The 22503-nt window shown below is 43.0% G+C and overlaps 1 long non-coding RNA gene and 1 pseudogene across 2 annotated transcripts; both read right to left on the minus strand.

Moving 5' to 3' along the window:
* Nucleotides 1–2631: 2631 nt before the first annotated feature.
* LOC121571603 lies at nt 2632–4234 on the minus strand. Of its 2 annotated transcripts, XR_006001733.1 has the most exons (4): nt 4204–4234; nt 3589–3698; nt 3143–3405; nt 2632–2849 (listed from the first exon to the last, which is right to left on the minus strand). It is a non-coding gene; the product is annotated as an uncharacterized LOC121571603 (long non-coding RNA). The 2 variants fall into 2 exon arrangements; XR_006001731.1 differs by having other exon boundaries at nt 2632–3405.
* Nucleotides 4235–4705: 471 nt separating this feature from the next.
* Nucleotides 4706–22503, minus strand: part of LOC121571597 — a 36926-nt pseudogene continuing 19128 nt past the window's right edge.

Here is a 22503-nt window from a genome sequence, read left to right on the forward strand (position 1 = left end):
CATTTACAAAATATAATCTTTTTTTACATTACATTTTATATACAGTACCCGTAAGGCATATGAAAACTGTACAATTGTAAAATGGACAAAAACAAGCTGAATTATTATTTTACATGAAGCAATGCTGCAACTTAAATAGTATGCACAGACTAACGTCAATCTAAAAAGAAAGTAAATCATTAGACATACAAGCACAGTACCAGTCAAAAGTTTGGACACCTAGAGTCGTGGTCAAAAGTTTTGAGAATGACACAAGTATTGGTCTTCACAAAGTTTGCTGCTTCATTGTTTTTAGATATTTTTGTCAGATGTTACTATGGTATACAGAAGTATAATTACAAGGATTCCATAAGTGTCAAAGGCTTTTATTGACAATTATATTAAGTTTATGCAAAGAGTCAACATTTGCAGTGTTGACCCTTCTTTTTCAAGACCTCTGCAATCCGCCCTGGCATGCTGTCAATTAACTTCTGGGCCACATCCTGACTGATGGCAGCCCATTCTTGCATAATCAATGCTTGGAGTTTGTCAGAATTTGTGGGTTTTTGTTTGTCCACCCGCCTCTTGAGGATTGACCACAAGTTCTCAATGGGATTAAGGTCTGGGGAGTTTCCTGGCCATGGACCCAAAATTTCGATGTTTTGTTTCCCGAGCCACTTAGTTATCCCTTTTGCCTTATGGCAAGGTGCTCCATCATGCTGGAAAAGGCATTGTTCGTCACCAAACTGTTCTTGGATGGTTGGGAGAAGTTGCTCTCGGAGGATGTGTTGGTACCATTCTTTATTCATGGCTGTGTTCTTAGGCAAAATTGTGAGTGAGCCCTCTCCCTTGGCTGAGAAGCAACCCCACACATGAATGGTCTCAGGATGCTTTACTGTTGGCATGACACAGGACTGATGGTAGCGCTCACCTTGTCTTCCCCGGACAAGCTTTTTTCCGGATGCCCTAAACAATTGGAAAGGGGATTCATCAGAGAAAATGACTTTACCCCAGTCCTCAGCAGTCCAATCCCTGTACCTTTTGCAGAATATCAGTCTGTCCCTGATGTTTTTCCTGGAGAGAAGTGGCTTCCTCGCTGCCCTTCTTGACACCAGGCCATCCTCCAAAAGTCTTCGCCTCACTGTGCATGCAGATGCACTCACACCTGCCTGCTGCCATTCCTGAGCAAGCTCTGCACTGGTGGTGCCACGATCCCGCAGCTGAATCAACTTTAGGAGATGTTGCTGGCGCTTGCTGGACTTTCTTGGGCGCCCTGAAGCCTTCTTCACAACAATTGAACCTCTCTCCTTGAAGTTCTTGATGATCCGATAAATGGTTGATTTAGGTGCAATCTTACTAGCAGCAATATCCTTGCCTGTGAAGGCCTTTTTGTGCAAAGCAATGATGACGGCACGTGTTTCCTTGCAGTTAACCATGGTTAACAGAGGAAGAACAATGATTTCAAGCACCACCCTTCTTTTAAAGCTTCCAGTATGTTATTCTAACCCAATCAGCATGACAGAGTGATCTCCAGCCTTGTCCTCGTCAACACTCTCACCTGTGTTAACGAGAGAATCACTGACATGATGTCAGCTGGTCCTTTTGTGGCAGGGCAGAAATGCAGTGGAAATGTTTTTTTGGGATTAAGTTCATTTTCATGGCAAAGAGGGATTTTGCAATTAATTGCAATTAATCTGATCACTCTTCATAGCATTCTGGAGTATATGCAAATTGCCATCATAAAAACTGAGGCAGCAGACTTTGTGAAAATTAATATTTGTGTCATTCTCAAAACATTTGACCACGACTGTACTCATTCAAGGGTTTTTCTTTATTTTGACAATTTTCTACATTGTAGAATAATAGTGAAGACATCAAAACTATGAAATACCACATATGGAATCATGTAGTAACCAAAAAAGTGTTAAACAAATGAAAATATAGTTTATATTTGAGATTCTTGAAAGTAGCTACCCTTTGCCTTGATGACAGCTTTGCACACACTTGACATTCTCTTAACTAGCTTCATGAGGTAGTCACCTGGAATGCATTTCAATTAACAGATGTGCCTTGTTAAAAGTTAATAATAATGCGTTTGAGCCAATCAGTTGTGTTGTGGCAAGGTAGGGGTGGTATACAGAAGATATACCTATTTGGTAAAAGACCAAGTCCATATCCTGGCAAGAACAGCTCAAATAAGCAAAGAGAAATGACAGTCCATCATTATTTTAAGACATGAAGGTCAGTCATTCTGGAAAATGTCAAGAACTTTGAAAGTTTCTTTGAGTGCAGTCGCAAAAACCATAAAGCGCTATGATGAAACTGGCTCTGATGAGGACCGCCTCAGGAAAGGAAGACCCAGAGTTACCTCTGCTGCAGAGGATAAGTTCATTAGCGTTACCAGCCTCAGAAATTGCAGCCCAAATAAATGCTCCACAGAGTTCAAGTAACAGACACATCTCAACATCAACTGTTCAGAGGAGACTGCGTGAATCAGGCCTTCATGGTCGAATTACTGCAAAGAAACCACTACTAAAGGACACCAATAAGAAGAACAGACTTGCTTGGGCCAAGAAACACGAGCAATGGACATTAGACTAGTGGAAATCTGTATTTTTTTTGGGGGGGTGGGGGGGAATACTGTATGTTTATACCATACATTAATACATATAAATATATACTACAGTATATAGGTACGCATGTTTAAGTTCATATTTACAAGCACTTAGTCGTGTAGGAATTTGTAATGATCTAAAAACAAAAAAAGACATGTACATTGAACAGCTGTACAGTGTAAAACGTTAGCTTCTTAGAGCTGGACTGTGGTTGACAATTTCCTTATTGCCATCCTTCATCAATGCAGAGAAGACCTAAAGGAAAGATGTACATGTAAAATAAAATAAGCATATGGTAGTTCTACACAAGTCCAGCAGAAGGCACTGTTGATACAAAAACACACCAAAAAACTCAAACATAAAAGCTCCCCTCTCCTCATCTCCTCCGCAAAAAACAGTGATCTTTAAAAATAGATGCTAAATGGTAAAGAACTACCCAGCTGTCTTCTCCCCTATAGGTTCATCAGTGAAAGATGAAGGGCAAAGGAAGCCATTGAAGAGCACTGCTACCCCCGTCTCAGCACAGATCAACTCAACACACAACTGACCTGGCTACACTTGCGATTGCTGCTGATCATGTGTGTTGCAGTGATGCAGCTGAACAGGTTGTCAGTGGCCATGTCCTCAGGCAGGCGGGTGAGGAACTGAGCGATGTGGATGAAGTCCATCTGCAGTAGGACCTCCTGGTAGAGGTGCAGGATCCCCAGGCTTGTCCGGAAAAGCCCCTCCTCCCCATCCCGACAGAACACGTCCTACACATGACATGCCACGTCTAACGGCAACGACTTACTGTACAGGGTGAAGATCCTGCCTGGATGGACCAAGACACACAGAGAGGTCAACAAGGGTCATTGGGGAGGTGAAGAGAATCACATGCAAGGGTCACTTTATGCATTGACAATGGAACAATAAATATAAATGGAAAAAGTCTGGAACAATTTTACTTTAGTTCAATGAGGGCAAGCACTGAAGTCTCATGTTGTCCTGCACTCACCAGTCTATTAGATAGAGATCAGGGGTGAGGTTGTTGATCTGAAAGTGATTGAACAGCCGGGGGAGGTTCTCTTCAAAGAACACGTCAAAAGCAGCAAAGTATTTCAACATCTATAAACAAGAGAAAAAGGTTTACAACATGGGTATAACATTTATTCAGCATTCTCTCAGCACAATAGGGAGAGTATTACATCAAAATTAACGTCTTATCTTTTTACTTGAGTTTTATATTGTATGACATCGCATTTTAAGTAAACTCAGCAAAAAAAGAAACGTCCTCTCACTGTCAACTGCGTTTATTTTCAGCAAACTTAACGTGTAAATATTTGTATGAACATAACAACATTCAACAACTGAGACATAAACTGAACAAGTTCCACAGACATGTGACTAACAGAAATTGAATAATGTGTCCCTGAACAAAGAGGGTGTCAAAATCAAAAGTAACAGTCAGTATCTGGTGTGGCCACCAGCTGCATTAAGTACTGCAGTGCATCTCCTCCTCATGGACTGCACCAGATTTGCCAGTTCTTGCTGTGAGCTGTTACCCCACTCTTCCACCAAGGCACCTGCAAGTTCCCGGACATTTCTGGGGGGGAATGGCCCTAGCCCTCACCCTCCGATCCAACAGGGCCCAGACGTGCTCAATGGGATTGAGATCCGGGCTCTTCGCTGGTCATGGCGTTGAGATTGCCTGCAATGACAATAAGCTCAGTCCGATGATTCTGTGACATACCGCCCCAGACCATGACGGACCCTCCAAAATCAAATCAAATCAAATCAAATCAAATTTTATTGGTCACATGCGCCGAATACAACAGGTGCAGACATTACAGTGAAATGCTTACTTACAGCCAAATCGATCCCGCTCCAGAGTACATGCCTCGGTGTAACGCTCATTCCTTCAACGATAAACGCGAATCCGACCATCACCCCTGGTGAGACAAAACCGCGACTCGTCAGTGAAGAGCATTTTTGCCAGTCTTGTCTGGTCCAGCGACGGTGGGTTGTGCCCATAGGCGACGTTGTTGCCAGTGATGTCTGGTGAGGACCTGCCTTACAACAGGCCTACAAGCCCTCAGTCCAGCCTCTCTCAGCCTGTTGCGGACAGTCTGAGCACTGATGGAGGGATTGTGCGTTCCTGGTGTAACTCGGGCAGTTGTTGCTGCCATCCTGTACCTGTCTCGTCCTCGGACGCTGGGAGGAAGGCCCTGCCACCACAGCTCTGTGACCTGACACGTGTTACGCCTGCCAGGGGACACAACAACACGCGTCTGTCATTGGAGAAGAAATGTAACAAACAGTGTTAAACCTATGGTAGAGTATCTGAATAGTATGTACATTTGACGCCACAACCTCTTTCAGTCTCAGGTAATCATTTGTCTCAAATTAAGATAATGTTCAGTATGATTATTTGTGATAAATCAAGTGTTTGTGTTGGAAGATAAAATGCATTAAAATGTTACTGATCCCCTCAGTGTAATGAGTACTGACATGCAGTCCCAGTTGGGCAGGATGTCATTGTTCCAGATTACCATGGCGTTGGCGATGCTGTCCTCCTATTTAACCCTCTCCTTCATCTGACACTTCTTCCTATGGGCCTCCTTCAGCTCTGACAGGGAAAATAGAGAGAAGGGGTTAAGTGTCTGTGCGTGTGGACAGTTAAAACAGTAGTTAGCACGTACCTTTCCTCTTGGCTCCTGCCACCATCTCATCATACTTCTGTTTGTGACGCAGGGCCTCCTCAACAGACTTGGCAGGAAGGTTCCTGAACAGAGGGGACGAGATGGATGCATTCAGAGAGATGTGTATGGTTTCGTCATACCGACTAACCCATTGTTCAACTACAGAGTATCAGGAACAGCATTTGCATTGTGTTTAGAATTAAATTTATTTTTTTATTTAACCTTTATTTAACCAGGTAAGCCAGTTGAGAACAAGTTCTCATTTACAACTGTGACCTGGCCAAGAAAAAGCAAAGCAGTGCGATAAAAACAACAACACAAAATTACATATGGGGTAAAAAAATTAAATAAAAATAAGAATCATTTTTTAAAAAATACAACAGAAAATATATATACAGTGTGTGCAAATGTTGCAAGTTATGGAGGTAAGGCAATAAATAGCCTATAGTGCTAATTAATTACAATTAGTATTAACACTGGAATGCTAGATGTGCAAGAGATTATGTGCAAATAGAGATACTGGGGTGCAAAAGAGCAAAATAAATAACAATATAGGGATGAGGTAGTTGGGTGGGCTAATTTCAGATTGGCTGTGTACAGGTGCAGTGATCGGTAAGGTGCTCTGACAACTGATGCTTAAAGTTAGTGAGGGAGATAAGAGTCTCCAGCTTCAGAGATTTTTGCAATTCGTTCCAGTCATTGGCAGCAGAGAACTGGAAGGAATGGCGGCCAAAGGAGGTGTTGGCTTTGGGGATGACCAGTGAGATATACCTGCTGGAGCGCAGACTACGGGTGGGTGCTGCTATGGTGACCAATGAGTTAAGATAAGGCGGGGATTTGCCTAGCAGTGATTTATAGATGGCCTGGAGCCAGTGGGTTTGACGACGAACATGTAGTGAGGACCAGCCAACAAGAGCGTACAGGTCACAGTGGTGGGTAGTGTATGGGGCTTTGGAGACAAAACGGATGGCACTGTGATAGACTACATCCAATTTGCTGAGTAGAGTGTTGGAGGCTATTTTGTAAATGACATTGCCGAAGTCAAGGATCGGTAGGATAGTCAGTTTTACGAGGGCATGTTTGGCAGCATGAGTGAAGGAGGCTTTGTTGCGAAATAGGAAGCCGATTCTAGATTTAACTTTGGATTGGAGATTCTTAATGTGAGTCTGGAAGGAGAGTTTACAGTCTAACCAGACACCTAGGTATTTGTAGTTGTCCACATACTCTAGGTCAGACCCGTCGAGTAGTGATTCTAGTCGGGTTGGCGGGTGCCAGCAGCGTTCGATTGAAGAGCATGCATTTAGTTTTACTAGTGTTTAAGAGCAGTTGGAGGCTACTGAAGGAGTGTTGTATGGCATTGAAGCTCGTTTGGAGGTTTGTTAACACAGTGTCCAATGAAGGGCCAGACGTATACAAAATGGTGTCGTCTGCATAGAGGTGGATCTGAGAGTCACCAGCAGAAAGAGCGACATCATTGATATACACGGAGAAAAGAGTCGGCCCAAGAATTGAACCCTGTGGCACCCCCATAGAGACTGCCATAGGTCCAGACAACAGGCCTTCCGATTTGACACATTGAACTCTATCTGAGAAGTTGTTGGTGAACCAGGCGAGGCAGTCATTTGAGAAACCAAGGCTATTTAGTCTGCCAATAAGAATGCGGTGGTTGACAGAGTCGAAAGCCTTGGCCAGGTCGATGAAGACGGCTGCACAGTACTGTCTATTATCGATCGCGGTTATAATATTGTTTAGGACCTTGAGCGTGGCTGAAGTGCACCCATGACCAGCTCGGAAACCGGATTGCATAGCGGAGAAGGTACGGTGGGATTCGAAATGGTCGGTGATCTGTTTGTTAACTTGGCTTTCAAATACTTTCGAAAGACAGGGCAGGATGGATATAGGTCTGTAACAGTTTGGATCTAGAGTGTCACCCCCTTTGAAGAGGGGGATGACCGCGGCAGCTTTCCAATCTCTGGGGATCTCAGACGTTACGAAAGAGAGGTTGAACAGGCTAGTAATAGGGGTTGCGACAATTTCGGAGGCTAGTTTTAGAAAGAAAGGGTCCAGATTGTCTAGCCCAGCTGATTTGTAGGGGTCCAGATTTTGCAGCTCTTTCAGAACATCAGCTGTCTGAATTTGTGTGAAGGAGAAGCGGGGGGGGGCATAGGCAAGTTGCAGCGGAGGGTGCAGAGTTGGTGGCCGGGGTAGTGGTAGCCAGGTGGAAAGCATGTCCAGCCGTAGCAAAATGCTTGTTGAAATTCTCGATTATTGTAGATTTATCGGTGGTGATAGTGTTTCCTAGCCTAGCAACTTTACAGTGTCCCAAAACTTTTTGGAGTTAGTGCTAAAGGATGCACATTTCTGTTTGAAAAAGTTAGTCTTTGCTTTCCTGACTGCTTGTGTATATTGGTTCTTAACTTCCCTGAAAAGTTGCTATTTGATGCTAATGCAGTACGACACAGGATGTTTTTGTGCTGGTCAAGGGCAGTCAAGTCTGAGGAGAACCAGGGGCTATATCTGTTCTTAGTTCTGTATTTTTTGAATGGGGCATGTTTATTTAAGATTGAGAGGAAATTACTTTTAGAGAACAACCAGGCATCCTCTACTGACGGAATGAGATCTATATCCATCCAGGATACCTGGGCCAGGTCAATTAGGAAGGCCTGCTCGCTAAAGTGTTTTAGGGAGCGTTTGACAGTGATGAGGGGTGGTCGTTTGACCGCGGACCCGTTGCGGACGCAGGCAATAAGGCAGTGATCGCTGAGATCCTGGTTGAAGACAGCGGAGGTGTATTTTAGTCAGGATGATATCTATGAGGGTACCCATGTTTACGGATTTAGGGTTGTACCTGGTAGGTTCGTTGATAATTTGTCTGAGATTGAGGGCATCTAGTTTGGATTGTAGGATGGCCGGGGTGTTAAGCATATCCCAATTTAGGTCACCAAGCAGTACGAACTCTGAGGATAAATGGGGGGCAATCAATTCACATATGGTGTCCAGGGCACAGCTGGGGGCTGAGGGGGGTCTGTAGCAAGCGGCAACAGTGAGAGACTTATTTCTGGAAAGGTGGATTTTTAGAAGTAGAAGCTCAAACTGTTTGGGCACAGACTTGGATAGTATGATAGAGCTCTGCAGGCTATATCTACAGTAGATTGCAACTCCACCCCCTTTGGCAGTTCTATCTAGATGGAAAATGTTGAAGTTGGGGATGGAAATTTCAGAATTTTTGGTGGCCTTCCTAAGCCAGGATTCAGACACTACTAGAACATCAGGGTTGGCGGAGTGTGCTAACGCAGTGAATAACTCAAACTTAGGAAGGAGGCTTCTGATGTTAACATGCAGAAAACCAAGGCTTTTACAGTTACAGAAGTCAACAAATGATAGCTCCTGGGGAGTAGGAGTGATACTGGGGGCTGCAGGGCCTGGGTTAGCCTCTACATCACCAGAGGAACAGAGGAGGACTAGAATAAGGATACGGTGCGTTGGGTACAGAGAATAAAGGGGGCAGATTTCCGGGCGTTGTAGAAAAGATTCAGGGCATTATCTACAGACAAGGATATGGAAGGATATGAGTACAGTGGAGGTAAACCTAAGTGTTGGGCAACAATGAAAGAGATAGCATCACTGAAGGCACCGATTGAGCCGGTCTCGGCGTGTATGGGGGGTGGAACAAAGGAACTATTTGAGGCAGTTTGAGAGGGACTTGGGGTTCTACAGTGAAATTGTATAATAAGAACTAACTGGAACAGCAATAGGCAAGGCATATTGACATGGGAGAGAGGCATAAAGCAATCACAGGTGTTATTAGAGAGAGCTAAGACAACAACTGGTAATGGCGATAAAGTTTGGGCTGAGGCTAAACAGATAAACAGGACAGGGTACCGTGTAAAGGAACAGTCCAGCAGGCATCAGCTGTGCAGCTGAGTGATCATAAGGTCCAGTGAACAGCAATAGAGAGCAGTTCGAATTGGTCCTTCAGCACAGCGAGCAGGAAGCACGGTTGTTGTTTGCTATGCTAGCGGGCCAGGGCTAGCAGATGGATCTTCGTGGTCATCGCAACTACAGACGATTACGTTGGCAGACCAGTTGTGATGGATCGGCAGGGCTCCGTGTCGACTCTAGGAGGTCCCGTCCGGTTGACAGAGAGGTAGATAGCCGGGAGATTTGGTTGCAGCTAGCTAGTTGCGATTATACAGTGTTAAAGGTCCAGTGAATCAGTGATTCCGGCAGAAAATCCGATAGTTTCTGGGTTGATAATACAAAAAACAGGCTATTTACATGGACACACAAGAGAACACGACCGCACTGCTACGTTATATTGGATCAGAGATGAGATAGACTATTGTACTATTCTGAACCAAAATATAAATGTAACATGTAAAGTGTTGGTCCCATGTTTCATGAGCTGACATAAAAGATCCCCTAAATTTTCCATACGCACATAAAGCTTATCTCTCTCCAATTTTAGTGAGCATTTCTCCTTTGCAAGATAATTCAACCACCTGACAGGTGTGGCTTATCAAGAAGCTGATTAAACAGCATGATCATTACATAAAGAAGCAAAAAGAAACGTCCCTTTTTTAGGACCCTGTCTTTCAAAGATCATTCGTAAAAATCAAAATAACTTCACAGATCTTCATTGTAAAGGGTTTATACACTGTTTCCCATGCTTGTTCAATGAACCATAAACAATTAATGAACATGCACCTGTGGAACGGTCGTTAAGACACTAACAGCTTACAGACGGTAGGCAATTAAGGTCACAGTTATGAAAACTTAGGACACTAAAGAGGCCTTTCTACTGACTCTGAAAAACACCAAAAGAAAGATGCCTGTGGTCCCTGCTCATCTGCGTGAACGTGCCTTAGGCATGCTGCAAGGAGGCATGAGGACTGCAGATGTGGCCAGGGCACCTAAGACAGTGATACAGAGAGACAGGACGGACAGCTGATCGTCCTCGCAGTGGCAGACCACGTGTAACAACACCTGCACAGGATCGGTACATCCGACCATCACACCTGCGGGACAGGTACAGGATGGCAACAACAACTGCCCTAGTTACACCAGGAACGCACAATCCCTCCATCAGTGCTCAGACTGTCTGCAATAGGCTGAGAGAGGCTGGACTAAGGGCTTGTAGGCCTGTTGTAAGGGAGGTCCTCAGCAGACATCACCGGCAACAACCCCACCGTCGCTGGACCAGACAGGACTGGCAAAAGTGTTCTTCACTGATGAGTCGTGGTTTTTACATTTTACGTCATTTAGCAGACGCTCTTATCCAGAGCGACTTACAGTTAGTGCATACATTATTCTTTTTTATACTGGCCCCCCGTGGGAATCGAACCCACAACCCTGGCGTTGCAAACGCCATGCTCTACCAACTGAGCTACCTCACTGCCGGCCATTCCCTCCCCTACCCTGGACGACGCTGGGCCAATTGTGCGCCGCCCCATTGGTCTCCCGGTTGCGGCCGGCTACAGCAGAGCCTGGATTCGAACCAGGATCTCTAGTGGCACAGCTAGCACTGCGATGCAGTGCCTTAGACTACTGCGCCACTCGGGAGTTTTGTCTCACCAGGGGTGATGGTCGGAGGAATGAGCGTTACACCAAGGCCTGTACTCTGGAGCGGGATCGATTTGGAGGTGGAGGGTCCGTCATGGTCTGGGGCGGTGTGTCACAGCATCATCGGACTGAGCTTATTGTCATTGCAGGCAATCTCAACGCTGTGCGTTACAGGGAAGACATCCTCCTCCCTCATGTGGTACCCTTCCTGCAGGCTCATCCTGACAATGCCACCAGCCATACTGCTCGTTCTATGCGTGATTTCCTGCAAGACAGGAATGTCAGTGTTCTGCCATGGCCAGCGAATAGCCCGGATCTCAATCCCATTGAGCACATCTGGGACCTGTTGGATCGGAGGGTGAGGGCTATGGCCATTCCCCCCAGAAATGTCCGGAAACTTGCAGGTGCCTTGGTGGAAGAGTGGTAACATCTCACAGCAAGAACTGGCCAATCTGATGCAGTCCATGAGGAGGAGATGCACTGGAGTACTTAATGCAGCTGGTGGCCACACCAGATATTGACTGTTACTTTTGATTTTGATCCCCACTTTGTTCAGGGACACATTATTCAATTTCTGTTAGTCACGTCTGTGGAACTTGTTCAGTTTATGTCTCAGTTGTTGAATCTTGTTATGTTCATACACATATTTACACATGTTAAGTTTGCTGAAAATAAACGCAGTTGACAGTGAGAGGACGTTTCTTTTTTGCTGAGTTTAGGTACACATTGTGCTGGGGACAATAAAAGGCCACTCTAAAATGTGCAGTTTTGTCACACAACACAATGCCACAGATGTCTCAAGTTTTGATGGAGCATACAATTGGCATGCTGGCTGCAGGAATGTCCACCAGAGTTATTGCCAGAGAATTTAATGTTAATTTCTCATTTTAGAGAATTTGGCAGTACGTCCAACCGGCCAGTCCAGGACCTCCACATCCGGCTTCTTCACCTGCGGGATCATCTGAGACCAGCCACCCGGACAGCTGATGAAACTGTGGGTTTGCACAACCGAAGAATCTCTGCAAAAACTGTCAGCTCATCTGTGTGCTCGTCGTGCTCAACAGGGTCTTGACCTGACTGCCATTCGGCTTGTAACCAACTTCAGTGGGCAAACGCTCACCTTCGATGGCCACTGGCACACTGGAGAAGTGTGCTCTTTACAGATGAATCCTGGTTTCAACTGTACCTGGCAGATGGCTGACAGCGTGTATGGCGTTGTGAGGGCAAGCGGTTTGCTGATGTCAACGTTGTGAACAGTGTCCCATGGTATGGTGGGGTTATGGTATGGGCAGGCATAAGCTACGGACAATGAACACAATTGCATTTTATCAATGGCAATTTGAATGCACAGAGATACCGTGACGAGATCTTGAGGCCCATTGTTGTGCCATTCATCTGCCGCCATCCCCTCATGTTTCAGCATGATAATGTCGCAAGGACCTGTACACAATTCCTGGAAGCTACAAATGTCCCAGTTCTTCCATGGCCTGCATACTCACCAGACATGCCACACATTGAGCATGTTTGGGAATCTCTGGATCGACGTGTATGACAGCTTGTTCCAGTTCCCGCCAATATCCAGCAACTTCACACAGCCATTGCAGAGGAGTAGGACAACATTGCACAGGCCAAAATCAACTCCATGCGAAGGAGATGTGTCGCACTGCATGAGACAAATGGTGGTCACACCAGACACTGACTGGTTTTCTGATCCACGCCCCTACTTTTCTTTTTAAGGTCTCTGTGACCAACAGATGCATATCTGTATTCCCAGTCATGTGAAATCCATAGATTAGGGCCTAATGAATTTATTTCCATTGAATCATTTCCTTATATGAACTGTAACTTAGTAAAATATTTGAAATTGTTGCATGTTGCGTTTATAATTTTGTTCAGTGTAGGTGTTAGCGTATGCCTCCTCAGAATGACTAACTAGCAACCTTGACTCTTAAGAAGTGCACTGCATACAGTACCAGCAACACCACCAAGTTATAAGTGTGTGCAGTGCTCCAACGAAACTTTGAGCTCAGTATCAATTGCAGTTGACATAGGATCATTAGAAGATGTGCTGTGGCGATACTGGTTACACAGCCTGTAACCTAGCGGAAGTGTAATTTTACCTAGTACTGTAGCTAGCAACCCTGTCCCTGCTCCTCTCCAAATGACAGTTTCCATGTCTCTCGCCATGAATAAAAGATCTATGAGCTGTGGGTCTGGGTCTATGCAGCACATGGCTCAGCCACGACCACAACACTCCTGTCACAAGAAGTTCGTTAAGGTCTGGTCTGCATACAGGACGGAGAAACTGCTTGAGATTTTAGTTTAGAAGAACTATGCCGTGTGTATGATAAGCTATAATGGTGAACTGCTCGCTTATGGGCGGTTCCATGGGAAGGTCAACCTGAGCTTGCCCAAATAAAGTCAGTAATTTCCAAATGAAACAACGTTCATAATTTACCTAGAAAACATTAGGAACACCTTCTCTTTCCATGACAGACTGACCAGGTGAATCCAGGTGAAAGCTATGTTCCCTTATTGATGTCAACTACTAAATCCACTTCAATCAGCATAGATGAAGGGGAGGAGATAGGTTAAAGAAGGATTTTTAAGCCGAGACAATTGAGACATGGATTGTGTATGGTCAAGACAAAATATTTAAGTGCCTTTGAACAGGCTATGGTAGTTGGTGCCAGGCGCACCGGTATGAGTGTGTCAAGATCTACAATGCTGCTGGATTTTTCACGTTTAACAGTTTCCCGTTGGGCGGTATCCAGATTTTCATATTGTCATACCGTCCTTCTCGATTTACAGTATTACCGGCATAGCACACAAGGGGTGCAAGAAATGCAAGAAAAGCCCATTGGGCCTCTATTACCAGAATGCTAACAAAATTAGCACAAACTAATAGCGAAATCACAGACGCTGTTAGCTGACGAGCAAAAATGAACATAAACTAATAGCAAAGACAGGCAAATCCAGCTCATAAAGTTATACAAGCATAGCTAGTAGCTACTGAATGTCATTTTCGGTAAGTGTGGACATTTACAAGCGAAAGTGAATGAGAAATTGTGCAAATGAACAAACTTGTGATGCATGCTTTTCTGAAGGAAGAGCAGCATGTGTACACGATGCAGATGGGAAGAGCGGAGGAGAAAAACAAATGCTAGTCGGAAGCATAGGGAACAAATGGCAGCTGTACAGATAACTCCTCCAGAGCTCTTGGACTTCTGGTAGAAAGCCATTATAAGATATCTGATTTCAAACTTTAGTACTGAACTGCATACAAGTGTAACTTCATCACCTCATGTGCGCTGCACAACAGAGACTCGCCGATAGATATAGAGTGCTATGGACTCACCTGCTCGCTTTCTCTCGTAGTGCCATTTACGAACAAACACGTGACTGGCTCAACTGCTCTGGGGAACTACGGTAAGCTTCATTATTTAAAATAATGTGACAGGTGAAATTAAGAACACAATCTGCTTTATCTCCTAAGGTATTGCACAAGTTGACTGCAGGTAATAACTTAAAAAGTATCTACAAATATTCAAATGTATTGAAAAACTTCAAAGAAATTGTTTTGACGGTATTGAAAAACCATCCTGTGGCTTTTTCCAAATACCCTGGTATATAGTACGTATAGAACCTCAGTGTATACATTAAAACTCGTTTTTCAACCACTCCACAAATTTCTTGTTAACAAACTATAGTTTTGACAAGTTGGTTAGGACATCTACTTTGTGCATGACACAAGTAATTTTTCCAACAATTGTTTACAGACAGATTATTTCACTTATAATTCACTGTATCACAATTCCTGTGGGTCAGAAGTTTACATACACTAAGTTGACGGTGCCTTTAAACAGCTTGGAAAATTACAGAAAATGATGTCATGGCTTTAGAAGTTTCAGATAGGCTAATTGACATAATTTGAGTCAATTGGAGGTGTACCTGTGGATGCATTTCAAGGCCTACCTTCAAACTCAGTGCCTCTTTGCTTGACATCATGGGAAAATGAAAAGAAATCAGCCAAGACCTCAGAAAAAAAATTATAGACCTCCACAAGTCTGGTTCATCCTTGGGAGCAATTTCCAAACGCCTGAAGGTACCACGATCATAGTACGCAAGTATAAACACCATGGAACCACGCAGCCGTCATACCGCTCAGTCTCAGATGAACGTACTTTGGTGCGAAAAGTGCAAATCAATCCCAGAACAACAGCAAAGGACCTTGTGAAGATGCTGGAGGAAACAGGTACAAAAGTATCTATAGCCACAGTAAAGACGAGTCCTATATCGACATAAACTGAAAGGCCGCTCAGCAAGGAAGAAACCACTGCTCCAAAACCGCCATAAAAAAAGCAAGACTACGGTTTGTAACTGCACATTGGGACAAAGATCGAACTTTTTGGAGAAATGTCCTCTGGTCTGATGAAACAAAAATAGAACTGTTTGGTCATAATGACTATCGTTATGTTTGGAGGAAAAAGGGGGTAGCTTGCAAGCCGAAGAACATCATCCCAACCGTGAAGCACGGGGGTGGCAGCATCATGCTGTGTGGGTGCTTTGCTGCAGGAGGAACTGGTGCACTTCACAAAATACATGACATCATGAGGAAGGAAAATTATGTGGATATATTGAAGCAACATCTCAAGACATCAGTCAGGAAGTTAAAGCTTAGTCGCAAATGGGTCTTCCAAATGGACAATGACCCCAAGCATACTTCCGAAGTTGTGGCAAAATGGCTTAAGGACAACAAAGTCAAGGTATTGGAGTGGCCATCACAAAGCCCTGAACTCAGCCTATAGAAAATGTGTAGGCAGAACTGAAAATGCGTGTGCGAGCAAGGAGGCCTACAAACCTGACTCAGTTACACCAGCTCTGTCAGGAGGAATGGGCCAAAATTCACCCAACTTATTGTGGGAAGCTTGTGGAAGGCTACCCAAAGTGTTTGACCCAAGTTAAACAATTTAAAGGCAATGCTACCAAATACTAATTGAGTGTATGGTCCCCTGTAGCTCAGTTGGTAGAGCATGGCGCTTGCAACGCCAGGGTTGTGGGTTCGTTTCCCACGGGGGGCCAGTATGAAAAAGTATGCTCTCACTAACTGTAAGTCGCTCTGGATAAGAGCGTCTGCTAAATGACTAAAATGTAAACTTCTGACCCACTGGGAATGTGATGAAATAAATAAAAGCTGAAATAAATCATTCTCTCTACTATTCTGACATTTCACATTCTTAAAATAAAGTGGTGATCCTAACTGACCTAAGACAGGGAATTTTTACTAGGATTAAATGAAACTGAGTTTAAATGTATTTGGCTAAGGTGTATGCAAACCTCCGACTTCAACTGTATGTTGGAGTTCAGGCTTTTTTTGAAAAGTTTAAGTAGGAAATTGCATGAATTTGGACCATTAGAGAGTTGTTGGCCAAGTCTCAAAACAGGTTTATCAGTAAATCATATTACATGGCTTTTAGAAAGGGCTCACAGAGCTTGTTTTCCCACTCACAGCTCTCCCCCAATATTAGTTGTGAACATGAGATGTTAATGAAGTAATACAAACAAATTGAAGTGTCTTGAATTTTGTTTGTGTGTTCTACAGTCTTGTAAAGATAGGGGCATGACTAGGACAGACAATGAATGTAACATCCATACAGGGCCGGCTCCAGGCAAAAGCGACATAAGGAACTCAGTCGGGGAGAGCTAGAATAGTAGAATACACAAGGGGCAATTTCGAAATTTGGTTGTACATCAGCAGTTTTTCTATTGCTATGTTAGTCACTGACAGTCACTCAATTAGCCATGTCAGCTAACAATTCTTAGATTGGTAAATTAGTCTAGCCAGCTATCTAAACTTGTAGTAATCATGGCTGAATACCGACTGGCCACGAAGGGCATGTGCACAGGGGCCCTGAACTCCAGGGGGCCCTTATTGACATTGTTAGTCACTCTCACTCATATCATTAACATGGCATAAGTCTTGGCAAAAAGTATACAATTGAAGGAAATTTGCTTTAACACTAGAACCGCTAAAGCAGTCATTTTGACTGCTTATGGTTATTTTAATTTTTATTACTCTGCCATTTTTTTACTCGTGCCCTCCTCCGTCGTTGACTTTTCCTAAATAAGTCTATGCAACACACTGCCGTAGTTAGAATCTTAATATCACAAACAGAACTGGAGTTATAACCAGTTTTAGGAGGGCATGTCATTTTTTTGAATGGTTTCCCCCCCCATTGCCCCTCCTTCTCCCAACATTTTTACATTTTAGTCATTTAGCAGACGCTCTTATCCAGAGCGACTTACAGTTAGTGAGTGCATACATTTTCATACTGGCCCCCCGTGGGAATCGAACCCACAACCCTGCCGTTGCAAGCGCCATGCTCTACCAACTGAGCAACACGGGACCCTGCACAACAGTAGGCCCTGCTCCACTTCTTCTACCGACAGTTGAAAGTGCAGTGCCCAGCTGATAATCCCCCCAGACAATTGCCTCGAAACTGAACCGAAACTATACCGAAACTAATTTCACACATAACAGATTAAATAAATTAAGTAAAGTATGATGGGGAGAATGGGTGAGTTGATGATCAAGGGGAAGTGAAAGAAGCAATAATTATGTAATCACAGGGTGGGCCATTCTATGGTATTGTACTGTATTATAGGCCTAATCTTATAATGGTATGTACCCTATATCAGTTCACCGAATCAAAGCAGTCATATCAGTCTACTCTGGCCTATTTTGAGTAGGTTACACAGAGAGTGTGCGTAATTGTACATGCTGAATGGCTTTCAATCTCTGGGAAAATATCCACATCGGGCAACAGGCGCGAGTGTCGGACAATGTGGTGATGAGGCTTGTGGAACATTATGTTGGTAAGGGGAGCAATGTCACCATGAACAATTTCTTCACTTCACTGTCATTGGCAAACAAGTTGCTTGCAAAGAAAAGTCTGGCCTGCACCATTAACAAAGTGAGACGGGAGCTCCCTCCCTCTGCACAAAATAAGGCACCTGCACAGCTGTTGTACAATGGTGCTGAAGAATGACAAGATAATGGGACACAATCAAGAGAAAACCATATACTATTACGCACTACAACCAAACAAAGGTATGTCAACGTGTGTCACGCAGGTGAAAGTTACGAAAATTATGTCAGCTCTTAGGACAGGGGTGGGCAAACCTTTTGGCTCAAGGGCCACATTGAGTTTTTGAAACCAAGTGAAGGGCCACATACTATATGAGTGACAACACATGTGAAGCCTTTATTCATTTTCACATTGACACGCAACTACCAGTGTACTGTTGGTGTACATATACTTGCAGAACAATTCTACCCTTGTACCATCTCTACCTTTGTTCTTTGTGAACAAATATTTCACCAAATTTTCACAGAATTGATATAATTTATAACATCACAGACACAGTCAAACACACACACAGATCCTGCATCTCTACCCTTGTAAAGTACAATCAAACTTAGTCACAATATGCAAACTTAAAAATATATACACTACCGTTCAAAAGTTTAGGGTCACGCAAAACACCAGTCAACGTCAACAGTGAAGAGGCGACTCCGGGATGCTGACCTTCTAGGCAGAGTTGCAAAGAAAAAGCCATATCTCAGACTGCTCATCTTAATCTTTTCTTTTTATTGGCCAGTCTGAGATATGGCTTTTTCTTTGCAACTCTGCCTAGAAGGTCACCATCCCAGAGTCGCCTCTTAACTGTTGACGTTGACTGGTGTTTTGCGGGTACTATTTAATTAAGCTGCCAGTTGAGGACTAGACACTCTAATGTATTTGTCCTCTTGCTCAGTTGTGCACCGGGGCCTCCCAACCCTCTTTCTATTCTGGTTAGAGCCAGTTTGCGCTGTTCTGTGAAGGGAGTAGTACACAGCGTTGTACGAGATCTTCAGTTTCTTGGAAATTTCTCGCATGGAATAGCCTTCATTTCTCAGAACAAGAATAGACTGACGAGTTTCAGAAGAAAGTTATTTGTTTCTGGCCATTTTGAGCCTGTAATCGAAACCACAATTGCTGATGCTCCAGATACTCAACTAGTCTCAAGAAGGCCAGTTTTATTGCTTCTTTAATCAGCACAACAGTTTTCAGCTGTGCTAACATAATTGCAAAAGGGTTTTCTAATGATCAATTAGCCTTTTAAAATGATAAACTTGGATTAGCAAACACAACGTGCCATTGGAACACAGGACTGATGGTTGTTGATAATGGGCCTCTGTATGCCTATGTAGATATTCCATTAAAAATCAGCCGTTTCCAGCTACAATAGCCATTTACAACATTAACAATGTCTACACTGTATTTCTGATCAATTTGATGTTATTTTAATGGACAAAAAATTGCTTTTCTTTTGAAAACAAGGACATTTCTAAGTGACCCCAAACTTTTGAACGGTAGTGTATGTTTTCATGGAAAACAAGGAAATGTCTAAGTGACCCCAAACTTTTGAACGGTAGTGTATATTATATGACTGGAGAAAATGTAACAGCAGATGTGTAAAAAAAAGCTATTCTAAAATTTGAGTGAAACATATGGTAAGAGCATCCGTTTCATTTGGAATGGTCTGTTTTTGAAAGCATATTAAGGAACAATTCTCATCTCCATTGTGAGCGATATTTACAGTTATCCAATCACCTCAGCCCAAATCTGACCGATTAGTTATTACCTGTATCCAAGTGCATTGCTGGATAATTCTCACTGTATAACCATCACCATGAAAAAGCATAATCCTTGCCTACCGCAGTCACGGTTACTCAAGTCTTAATGTGAACAATGGGTCTGGTCACCTCTCTTGGCAAGGGCATCAAAGTCTGGTGTCATCTTTGATGTAGAGATTCTGAGAACAGTTGACAAGTGGTCATTTGTTAAATTTGACCTGTGACGGGATTTGTTGTAATTCATGACTGAGAACGTTTGTTTACACATATATGTGGACCAGAATAAAACAAGCATCCTTTGGGCGTGCTTTTTAAATGTTTGGAAACTTTGTTTCATTCAGTGAGCCATAGAACTGGTCTATTGTTGCTGTTTTGTACTTCTCCTTCAAAGCACTGTCACATTGGATGTCGATGAGCTCCAATTGTGTGTCTGGTGGTGCTTTCTCACTGTCGAAAGATAGGGGGCATGATAGAAGCTCCAGCTCAGTCTCAATCTTGGTGAAGTCTGAGAAGTGGCGGGAAAACTCAGCATGCAGGTCTATCAAAGTGCTACTGTATGTCTCAGTGCGGCACCGCGATGTGGGCGCGTTCAGTGCAGCCAGTGTCGGAAAACGAGCGAGAGACCAGATACTCATTTGTCTGGAGAACAACATAAGTTTGGCCTTGAATGCCTTCATGTTGGAATACAGTTCATGCACAAAAACACAATTTCCCTGCAGTTTCAAATTTAGATCGTTCAGATGCCCGAAATCAAAGTCGCCCAGCCAGTCTGTGTCTTTCAACTCAGAGAAGTCATCAGCTTTACCAACCGTATCAAGAAACAACCGCTCTCAGTTCCCACACACAGCGAAATACCTTTCCCAGGCTTAGCCAGTGCACATTTGAAAGGTACAACAAGTCCTGGTGCTCTGCCTCTGTGTCATTGAGCAGCTGAATGAACTGATGGTTAAGCGCCCTTGCCCGTATAAGTTTTATAACCACTTTGACAACATTTTCCAGCTTTAACACACTTTTACACAGGGCTTCCTGATGAATAATACAGTGAAGAAATATAAATTCCTCAGAGTTAGGGCTTTCTTCTTTTACTTTGTCTTGTAATCTTTTTAGTAGGCTAATGTTTTTACCAGTTAGATTTGGTGATCCATCTGTTGTGACATTTGTCCGTTTGCTCCACGGTAGATTCCTTTTTTCCAAGCAGGCAGACACCCTGTCATATAAGTCAGAGCCCCTGGTTGTTCCCATCATTGATTCCATCGCAAGAAGTTCCTCTGTTATTTCTCTGACAAAAATTTAAAGTTGAGCAGTGTCTCTGATGTCAGTACTCTCATCCAGTGCTATAGAAAAAAGATTGAAGCCATTTGCTTCCACATTCAGAGTCCACTTTTCTCATTTTCACAGCACTAATTTTTCACGTCAAAAGTCGTCAAGCAATGAAGTGGCTAGGATGACTGAGCGCATTCTGAATCTGACTGTAGGCCCAAATACAGAGTGCACTGCCAGGCTACAGCGCCATCTATTGGAGGTTGTTTGTATATCATGGAATGAGTAATTTTAGGCCAAAAGTCCTAACTCAAATATAATAATACTTAATACATTTAAAAAATGTCGGGCCGTACTTTGCCCCACCTTGCACTAACTGAAGTTAACTGTAAGGAATGTTTTCCTAATAATAGTGTAAAATTAACAGCTGTACAGAAAGACTTGTGTGAGGGCCAAATTATTGAGGAGGAATTTAAAGCCTTTAGGCAAGGGAAAACTCCAGAGCTGGATGGCATACCAGTTGAGGTATATGAAACCTTTTATAATCTACTCAAAGATCCATTATTAGCATGTTTTAACCACTCCTATAAAAATGGTCAACTATCCGGTACTCAGCAAGGTCTGATTTCACTATTACTGAAACAGGAACCAGGTGGTAAGTATAAAGATCCAGTCTATCTAAAATACTGGAGCCCCTTACACTTCAGTGCTGTGATGCAAAAATTCTAGCAAAATGCATAGCGCATAGAATTAAAAAGGTGTTTTCGGATATTATTCATCAGACAGGTTTTTTACATGGACGATACATTGGAGATAATATAAGACAAGTACTTGAAACAATAGAACACTATGAAAAATCTCAGAAACCAGGTCTGGTATTCATTGCAGATTTTGAAAAGGCTTTTGATAAAGTATGACTAGAATTTACATATAAATATAATTTTGGAGAATGTCTTATGCAATGGGTTAAAGTTATGTATAGTAACCCCAGGTGTAAAATAATAAATAATGGCTACTTCTCAGAGAGTATTAAACTGTCAAGAGGAGTAAAACAAGGTTGTCCACTGTCTGCATATCTAGTTATTAAGGCCATGGAAATGTTTGCTATCCAACACTAATATAGAGGGGCTGGAAATCCAGGGCTTAAAAACAAAAAAGGGTAATTGTACGCTGATGACTCAAGTTTCCTCTTAAATCCGCAATCTGGATCCCTGCACAGCCTCATAGAGGATGTAGATAGTTTTTCTAACCTCTCTGGATTACAACCCAACTATGATAAGTGTACCATATTACGCATTGGGCCGCTAAAAATATATACCTTTACATTACCGTGTAGTTTACCAATACAATGGTCTGATGGTGACGTGGACATACTCGGTATTCATATCCCTAAAGAAATAAAGGAAGTTACTACAACACATTTTTATAGGAAGTTAGCAAAAATAGATAAGCTCTTGCTACCAGGGAAAGATAAATACTTTTTGGAAAATTCACCCTGATTAATTATTTAGTTATATCCCAGTTTACCTATTTACTTATGGCCCTGCCTACGCCAAACAATTGTGTAAATAATTTGAGCAAAAAGCCAGAAAAAATTTAAATGTGTTATTTATATAATGAATATGAGTTCATGGGGGATACAATTATTGAAATATTAAAGCATTAAACCTCTCACTAAAAGCATCAGTCATACAAAAATTATGAATAGGAAAGGTTGAGTTATGTCACA

The sequence above is a fragment of the Coregonus clupeaformis genome, chromosome 1, assembly GCF_020615455.1.
Source record: "Coregonus clupeaformis isolate EN_2021a chromosome 1, ASM2061545v1, whole genome shotgun sequence".
Classification (NCBI taxonomy): Eukaryota; Metazoa; Chordata; class Actinopteri; order Salmoniformes; family Salmonidae; genus Coregonus; species Coregonus clupeaformis.